Source organism: Octopus bimaculoides, chromosome 9 (assembly GCF_001194135.2).
Source record: "Octopus bimaculoides isolate UCB-OBI-ISO-001 chromosome 9, ASM119413v2, whole genome shotgun sequence".
Taxonomy (NCBI): Eukaryota; Metazoa; Mollusca; class Cephalopoda; order Octopoda; family Octopodidae; genus Octopus; species Octopus bimaculoides.
Genome location: NC_068989.1, coordinates 77,319,787 through 77,330,305, shown reverse-complemented (window position 1 = coordinate 77,330,305; position 10,519 = coordinate 77,319,787). Strand labels below are relative to the sequence as shown.

Below are 10,519 nucleotides of genomic sequence, written 5' to 3'. Positions count from 1 at the left end.
TATATATATATATATATATGTATATATATATATATATATACACATATGAATGTTCATGTATATGCAGTTGCGGTGTACCATCCATGTATTTATATATGTGTATATTTTCATACGTACTCGCGTACACTCTCACATACGCACTAACAAACTAACACACAATAACACACACAAAATAAATTGTAGGTAAGAATAATGGATGTTGATATGTTGTTGAGTCTGAGATATTGTTGGCTGTTGGCCATTTCCACATCCCGAGGGATATTCATTTATATCTAGCTTCCATATCAAGAGAAATGGCAGTATTCACCATTGGGCCATTATACTTTTTAGTGGAAGCCTCCCAGATATTAGTAGATATTAATTGAAGAATAGCGAGCAATAATGTGTTGTACGTGTATAAACAAACATGCGCTAACTTTCTCACAGTAATTGTTTAATGATAGAAAATAATACTGCAGTCTTACAGAAATATATGATGTAAAATTCTTCAACGTTTTCGTTTTTATATTGAGCAAACATTTAACAGCGAAATGTACTCTCAATTTTTCCCTTTTCTATCTATATAACATGTTTTTATTTATGCGCCTTTTAGAGCCTAGCCAGGTTCATGGGTTCGGTTTCCCGGTTTCTATGGCGTATGTGTTTCCCCCAGCTGGACGCGACGCCAGTCCATCGCAGCGTTACTCAAGAAACAGGAAGGCAGTGTGAGAGAAAGCTCGAGCGAAAGAGTACAACAAGGGTCGCCACCTCCCCCTGCCGGAGCCTCGTGGGGCTTTAGGTTTTTTCGCACAATAAACACACTCAACGACCGGTCTGGGAATCGAAACCGTGATCCTCCGACCGCGAGTCTGCTGCCCTAACGACTGAGCCATTGCGTCTCCACACATAATATGTATCCACTCGCTAAAATAAGAGTGATTTACTTTCACAGTATGAACCTTTTATTTGAACTTTAGAATTGTCTCCCTTGATTTTCTCGAACGGATGAATTAAAGCTAATAGTATAATGATACCTTGCCGTACGAATTTAATTCCTTCGATGACCGAGCTCGTTTTACGATTTTCTCGTTTTGCAAATCAATTTTCTCCATTGGAATTAACTAAAATATAATTAATCCGTTCCAGACCCTCAAAACCCCAGAAAATAATTTTTTATGAGTTTTAAACCAGAAAAAGTGTATTTACAAGTCAAATGACGATTATTAAAAAGAGAATGCAAAAGAAATATGTAAACTGGTCTTATTTACTGAATTAACTCAAATATGGGACGATTTGTGCGCGAGGAAGACGATAGCGTGGGGGAGGTAAATTACTGTTTGGAAGGAGAATCTCCTTCCATTAAGACTTCAGGAAAAACAATATCTGGCGTTTTCTCTCTCACTTCGCTTAATTTAGGCTTTTTGGATACACTTTCTTCACTTTTTACACTTCCAGGTCGTTTCAATAAAAATATGTCAAAAGAAGTCTATTTTTACCTGCCTTTAAAAATGACACAAAAATCCGCCAGAGCAGAGTTATTAAATAAAGCTGCAGCAGGACGTGTAGCTACATTTTCAGGATGATAATTTTCTAGAAAATCCGGAAAAATACTGCCACTTTGCCAACACTGCATTTATGACAGTCGTAGAGAAAGCATTCTCCGCTACACTGTCCACCTCTGGGAAACCAATGCCTTACACCGCATTCAGCACTGTCCTTTACACTAACGTTCTTAGGACCCATGCATAACACATCTAATTATTATAAAATAATAGCACAAAATGCACAAAGCTAAATAAAAACACTGGGAAAAACACAACAGAGATGCTACCACAAAGAGATAAACACGTGAACTAAACGAGCAGAGACTGTGCCTGTTGGGAGAGCGAGTGCGAACTCAGCGCCGACAAGCGGTCGCTTGTATGAAACTCGCTCGTACTACGGATTTCCGCTCGTACTTCAAGACAAAAGTTCACAAGAACCTCGACTCATATAGCAAATTACTCGTACAATGGTGCATTCGTACTGCGAGGTTCTACTGTATTTCTCTTAAGTGCGTATCATTTGATGGTTAAATATTTGGGCCCGTAAGAATAAGCTATCCACCACTTTGCTAATTATTACCATGACATAGTATGAATGATATATTACTTAACAAAAGCTGTTGAGGCGATTTTTTCTCAGTTTTTTTATATATAGTTGAGATAAGTGCGATGGGCATCGTCTGATGACATGTGGAAATGACAGGATCAGCTGTGATTTTAAGTGTATGAATAACTAGTCTTTCGTTCGTGGCTGAAAATTATTCTTAGGCTTTCTCTCGCGTTCTAAATCTAACAATGAAGTATGAATGGCAGTTCATATACAAATCGTGGCTGCGGCTTTAAGTAAGACATTAGTAATATTTCCATGTTGTTTTCCAGGTATTTAATATTTGACGTCCTTAAGGTAGTGGGTTGGCAGAACCGTTAGCAGGTCGGGTAAAATACTAAGCGGTATTTCGTCCGTCTTGGCGTTGTGAGTTCAAATTCCACCGAGGTTGAGTTTGCCTTTCATCCTCTGGGAGTTGATAAAATAAGCATCAGTTGAGTACTGGGGTCGATGTAATTAACTTCCCCTTCCCTAAAATTGCGGGCCATTACCAACTTTTGAAACCAATATTTCATGTTTTTCAAACGTAGTTTATAGCAAAATTTCTTCTTCTACATTTGAAATTAATTAAGTTTTTACTTAATTTGCTTTTCAGGTATTAATTTACATGATGATAAAAATGGATTACATCTAAATGGATAATAGTGGATTTGATATACAGCTCTGATCATAGGGGTAAGTGCATGTTATATATTTCGGCTTTCAAATTATTATCATTCCCCCCCTTTTTTTTGTTTTTGCTATATATTTTCTCATTCAAACATTGTCTACGCAGCAAAAGTTGCTGCGTGCAAACAGATCATATTTCGTATAATGCATAGAAACTGCATGAGTTCCAAACAGTTCAGCGATTAGATTTTGTAAATAACGTAAGGAATTATAGATTGTTGTACTGCCAGTGCACTACAGTACAAGCATTCGTATATGACATTTCATCAGCACTGCGTTGAAAACAACTCAAAGGATTACACCATTTATTTGAAATATGCCCGTTACATTACGGCATAAATATAACTTACAATAACATAATAAAATTAAAAACGCATTCGTTATTTTGCAATATTTAAGGTGGTGCCCGTGAGTGTATCGGGAGAAAATGGACAAATTTTAGGTACAGAGATTACTTTTATCGATATTCCGATAAATTACTTTGTTTTCCATTCAACTACTTTCAATAAAAGTAACGTAATAATGGTTGAATTTTATTCAAGTTATTCTCGCAGAGTAATCACACACACGCGTGTGCATGCAATTACCTTCACTACTGAAACGGATATGTGGTGGTACATTATATTTTCCCTGTTTATTGTAACACATAATTTCTATGGATCTATATATTTCCTTTGCCTTTTTATCTCATGCCCATAAAATGCCACCAATGAAAATCCATGAAATATCAATAAAAATTATGAACAGTTAGCAAGAGAGGCCCGATTATATTTTACCTTTACAGAGCATTCCGATAATCACTTCTAAATATTCTTCAACTATATCGTCTAATATTTTCAGCAATGCCTAGCAATAACATTCAATGCCTGTAATTTTTTTCAATTATTTACTTCGTTAGCAAAAAATTTGAATTTCTATTACGTTATATGTTGGGCTGTGAATTGTTAAAATTATACTAGTATATTACGTAAAAAAAGCCCCCAACTTGTTTTCTTACTTCTTTCCTGGTAATATATTTCAGGTTATACATTTTAAAGCAGAAAAATAAATATATAAAATGGAACAAATATTACAATGTAAATACACCATTTGAATTTCTCATAAGATATTACTCATTTTAAAGACACTATCATTAAGCAAGTAGAAAATCAATTTACATATTAAAGAACACATAAATAAATTTACGCTGGATGAATGGATATGCAAGCCAAAAGATAATACGTTATATCGTCAATCTGTTCGCCAACCACGGGAAAAGAATATTTTATTCAAATAATAACCATTCTAAATAATAACCATTTTAATATTGTACAGCAATTTAGCAGATTTTGACAAGAAACAAAGTAGAAAAGAAAAACAAAATATGCAAAAATGAATTTGAAAAGAAAGATGAAAAAGGAAATAAGTCTATTATTTTCTGAAGTTTTTGTTTACAGCGTATAAATATATTTAGAAAATACATATATAGAATTTTATGTTTATGACAGTGTTCAAAGACTGATAAAAAGGAAATCAATAGAAGGAAGAACAACAATTGTTCAGCAGCAAACAAAGCAGATATTTCTTCATAGTTTTATTGTTAAAAAATGTTTATAGGCAACATAATGATAATAATAATAATAATAATAATAATAATAATAATAATAATAATAATAATAATAATAATAATAATAATAATAATAATAATAATAATATAGTGATAATGATATAAATAAATAAATAAATGAAAATTAACTGTCATCGTCATCTTTGTAATATCAACATCAGCGACAACGACAACTCCGTAGTCATTGTTATGCAAAACCAAAATGTCATATTGAAAATGTAAAGAGAAAATCAGCGAGCAGTTGTTTCGTTTTCCATATTTCTGCGCTGGATTGAAATGAGGTTTGGTAGCAGTGTTGGGATCCACAGTCATTGTATATGTGCGACAATATATCCTGGCTTCAATAATAAGTGCACATAAAATTATATATACACGTACACTCACACACTCACACAGAAACACATGTACACATAACAACTTTACATTTGTCTATATGTAACCTGTGAAAGTTTCTAAAACGTATTTCCCTTAACATTTCTTTATCGATTTCCCTACTGGGGCTTTCACATCTCTCTCATATCATCACAGAATTACATTTGTGTCTGAACGAACGGCGGATCGTCTACAGTAAGTTATACAACATTATCAAAACATGAAACTTGAAGTAGCTTACGTATACGCATGTATTCTTTAAGTAATATATGTGTGCGTGTGTGTGTGTGTGTATATATGTATACGTAAATATATATATATATATATATATATATATATATATATATATATATATATATATACATACTCACACACACACATATATATATATACATACACACACACATATACATACTTACACGCACACACACACACACACATATATGCATATATATATAGTTGAAATTTGTAGAAAACCAAAAGACGACGACGGGCGTATGATCAACAAATAAGTGCGTTAGTTTCACACTCTGGAAAAATGAAAAGGTATTTTAAGTTTCGAGCCTACGCTCTTCAACAGAGAGGAATAATAAAAAAAATAAACAGAGGGAGAATGTTAAAAACGTATAGAATTCAGCGGTCCAGCATGGCGAATGTTTGAATAAAAATTTTGTTCATATATGTGGGATGATGTTACTGCCACAAACTGAAACAGCTGACCCACATCTGAAATATTATAAATTGTCTGATGGACAATGTTACTTGTCTGAATACATTCCACTCGGAATATAACACAAGTGCGATGCATTTTCACTGCTTCTCATAACTAGAGTTCACACTGCTTCATGAAAATGTCTAAACGATCCTTTCTCTAAGATCCACACAAATCATTTCTTCTTTTTCTCGTAATTTCACGTGATTTTGCTATCCTAGTTCTTGAGTTAAACTTTTCGAGTTTTTTTTATTGTTTTACCTCATAGGTTTTCGTAGTAAAGCCTATAACAAAATTGCTAAATTGGAAAAACAATCAGCTGCACCACATTCACAACTAAGACATAATAAAAATACGCAAAACATCAATATCTGGCAAAAATGTGCAACCGATAGCAGATTAGGAGCATTTCGTGTATAATACTGCAAATATAAAAATAAGAGTTTTAAATATTCTCCGATCAATATGAGCAGCGGACGTCTGCGAATCTGATTCTGACATTCATAGTTATTAAAACGATTAACCCTAGAATGGATTGCAGCATTCTAAATATGTAGCTATTGATGTTAAGTTATTGTTGCCAACAGTGAAAGAATTGTATATTAAAACTTGTACAGTAAGACGAAAGATGACTTTATGTCATTGAGATACATATCTAGATATGATTAAAATATTCGAAAAGTAGTAAACATTTCTATAAATTTTAGTGACAAGTTAATTGAATTGAAGTTGAGCATATAAATCATTCTCCAAAATACTGCGTTGAAGTAATCAAATACAATATTTTACTTGTCATAATAGAAGAGACAGTGAATATGAGTAAAACTCTGGAATGATATATCACATACTATATATTTTTAGATGTATTTATATATGGATATGAATCTCTATTTAGATTTTCATACTAATGTTTACTTATGTAGCGTACTGTGATGTACAACTCAATTATTGTAAACTGTCTATGTAATGTCAGGAACACAGGATTTCCAAGAATTTGAAAACTTGATTTCGAAAATTTGTCACACATACAAAAAATAATAAATATTGCATAGCATAGCATAGGCTTCAAACAGGATCTGTCTCTGGTATATCACATAAGGTACAGTGAAACCATGTTCAAGATAATATATCTGCATTATTTTTCCACCGATGTCCCTTTGAGAAAATAATAAAACTATTACAAACCAGTGCCATTAACCGTGTATAGAGAATCTAATAAAAGAACAGGACTTTAAGAGATCAATGGAATCGACTACTATCGCTTGTTTAGTAATATTATCAAGAGTTTAAGAATTTCAAGGAACCTACTTCAAACTTGCGATGATTCTTTCAACTGAATCTGCTGTAAATGTTAAAGAATTATGGGGTTATACGAATATTTATCTTTATAGAACTAGGTTGATTTATAAATATCTGTAAATCGTAAATCTATGATGACGAACATTAGATATTCCTTGATTCGCGAAACAGTCACAGCGAATTTTCTTTGATACAGTCATGCAGGAATATATTACGCATTATGTGTCTCGGGATTACATGACTCCTGAGGATAACACTTCTCACAAATATGCCTACACGCACATATACATACATATATCTGTGTGTGGGTGTATGTATATAGTATGCATGAATGTATAACCCATATATGCAATAAGTACACACACACATACACGCACACACCACACACACACACTCACACACATACACACATATATATATAATTAAAAGCAATAAAAACAACGGCATGAATTCTGTAATATGGTTGTTTGTGATAGATGTACGGCATATTGTTAAGTTTAATGTTGGAAAATAATGCTGCCATATTATAGAGTCTTTGATATTTAAAGTATAGCTTAAATGCTCAAATTATCCAACCTGATAGCAAGAGCAATACCTTGAATATAAAAGTATAATAGACCTTTGGTAATAACGAAGTCATCAGAACTACAATTTCTTCACAATTATGGATAATACTCATTTCCGTCTTTGCTTTTATCATCCCAAATATGTGCTATGGGAAAATATTTCATTGTCCTTACTGTGGCTTTTGATATTAGTGTTCCAACTTTAGCTTCGAAACATTTGAATATAAAATAAAATATAAGTTAGGAATTATTTTGCTGACCAATCGTTCATCGACATTAGAGCCATCGAATTTTATTAAGGTGGTGCTTCAGCATGGCCACAGTCAATGACTGAATCAAATAAAACAATAAAAGAGTATAGCTGTATTGATTACAATTATGCTAATACCAATTAAATAAAAGATGTAAACATTGCCTCCTCAGCGTGTGTGTGTGTGTGAGTGTGTGTGTGTGTGTGTGTGTGTGTGTGTGTTTGTGTGTGTGTGTAGTTCTCATACACACTTGATATTGTTTTTGTTATTAATTATATAATTCTAGGGAAAACGTTTGATCAAAGCAAAACTAAACCTCGTGTTCCCCTTCTGAATGTCTATTATTTCCTTTGAAGTGTTTTACCCCCTGTCAACGCGTAGTTGTTCGGTCGATACATCCTTCATTGCATTCCTAGACCGCTCTCCCTTTTGTTTGCTCATGCATGAGAATCGATCAATAATGTGATAATAGTGGATCAAAAGTGTGACGGCATTGAGTCACATGACCAAATTAATTTATACTCTTTTTATTGCTTGCACTCTCTTCAGCAATTTCGTTCCTAACATTCTGAATAATTCAGCATTCTGTGTATATGAAATATGATGTATCTTTCTATAATATTTCATGTTAAATACCATAGCGCTGTTTGCCATACTTACTAAAATCGTATTTGTCTTATACCCAATCAAATCTACTTCGCAATATTTATGACACATAAAAGAAGGTATAAATTGTTCTTGTATATTACTTACATACTTCTCTACCATAAAATGTTATCTTCTCGTAGAGGTTAAATAGAAAATAGTAGAAAGAGCATACTAAAATAAATCAATCAATATTTAATTAAGGAAATTTGTAAATGCTATCGCATTATACAAGCAATAGAGAAACTGATATATAAATAATTTGATACCAAAGGAAATAAGTTATGAATGTCAATTTTTATTATATAAATCGAAACTCTAAAGATGTTTTAAAATGTACATATGCATAAGCTGACAACATGAAAGTTCGATGATTCTTAAATCAGCAGCATAAATGAAGAAAATTATTTATTTAGCAAAATTATTCAACCAAACAAATATGGTGCACTGAATCGAGAGATCAGTGTGTTTACTCGTAGAATGATGAAATGCTTCCTCATCTGAGAGGTTAGTGGCACTTAATTCGTTAACAGAATATACCGAAAGTAAAGAACATGCTGCATTTAGTCAAATAATCTAGTGTCTCATCAGTTTATGAATTTTAAATATCAGCATCTTATGCAGTGTCTAGGATCCATTCTAGCCAAAGTCAAGAAAAACAAAAAAAAAGGAAGTAATGTGAAAAGAAAATTAGTGAATAACGAAGTCAATATCAAGAAATTTGCATGAAGTAAACTGAATTAATTAACCGGAAAATTCCAAATGAAACGATTCTGTTTTGAAACAGTGTTAATTTTAATTCTACTACCACTAGTGTTTAGAAAATAGATATCAGAAGTAAGGAGTGTGTGTTTTTTTACGATTAGACTAATCTGTACATGTGTGTATGTATGTGTGTGTGTGTTTGTGTGTGTGTTTGTGTGTGGGTGTGTGTGTGTGCGTTTGAGTACGTGTGTGTATGTTTCTGTGTGTGCGTATGATCACGTGTGTGCTTGTATGTGTGTGTTTGTGGGTATGAATGTGTGCATATGTGTACCTGTGAATAAAAAAATCAGAAAAAGGATACAAGATGAAAGAAATAAATACCACTTTAATGCGATTGTGTACAGCTTCTAACTGCTGGACAAGCTACAAAAATATCAGACTACTGATAGAGGAAACAACATCTCCCTCCCCGTGATTGACTGTAGTTATTTTCGGGAACTATGCATGTCAAGATAAGTAATTAAAACCCACAAACCACAAACCAGAAATAACTCAAATCTTAGAGATTCAAAGTAGAAAAAGACACGTTAAATAAAGTAATTCTTGTATTTCTAAGGGATAATCGCGAACAAGGTAATTCTGCCTCATCAGTGTTGATAGAGATGATATATAACAATAATGGTGGTGATAATAATAATACCAACTTCGAGTGAGGTGGATAAGACCCATAACAGATAAAGTGGATATCCATAGCATTAGTACACGCGTACTCGGACCTCTGAAACACTTGGCCGATTGAAGGCTACACGTCTGACATAATGTTCTAACGCAATGACTGTTTTGTAAGAGCTTATTTGAAATTGCTGTGATCGATCGCGTTCATGGTAAGCACATGTATCACATCTGGAGAAATTATGCAAATTATGAAGACGATAACGTCAACCTTCATCATCATCATCATCATCATCATCATCATCATCATCATCGTCAGCATCATCAGCATCATCGTCAGACGTCGTCGTCGTCGTCATTATCATAATTATCATCTCATCCATTAACTTGAACACCATCATTGCCATCATCATCATGGTCATCATCATCATCATGGTCATCATCATCATCATCATCATCATCATCATCATCATCAACATCATCATCATCATCATCATCCTCATTGTCACCATTATACATACTTCCTGAACCCCATCATTCTTGTACTTTTATTACTGTCTTTTCGGGAATACATCAAACGCAGTAATGAACCGGCTCCTGTGATTATTGTTGCAAGTTCCTTTTTGTCTGACTTAAGAAAACGCACTAGCAAATTATTATCTTATCTGATGAACATATTCTCAGCCACGTCACTATAAGTCTCCAATACTCTCTCCCTGTCTTCAGACGCTTATTTTCGCCTACAGCCAAATAACTTACTGACAAGCCGTTATCCATTTATTTATTATACGATGAGAAAAATAATTCGACTTTTGTTTAGAAAATACAATTCCATTCCTCCCACATTCTCTTCTTTGTTCTCTTCTCTCCCTATATATATATATATATATAT

General features: G+C 33.3%; 1 protein-coding gene across 2 annotated transcripts in view; it reads left to right on the top strand.

Moving 5' to 3' along the window:
- Positions 1–10,519, top strand: part of LOC106878079 (5-hydroxytryptamine receptor 2C) — a 508,970-nt gene that overhangs the window by 276,881 nt on the left and 221,570 nt on the right. For both annotated transcript variants that reach the window (XM_052970801.1, XM_052970800.1), the window contains exon 4: positions 2,726–2,805. The gene's annotated coding sequence lies outside the window, so the exon portion shown is untranslated. The remainder of the gene's footprint in view (positions 1–2,725; positions 2,806–10,519) is intronic.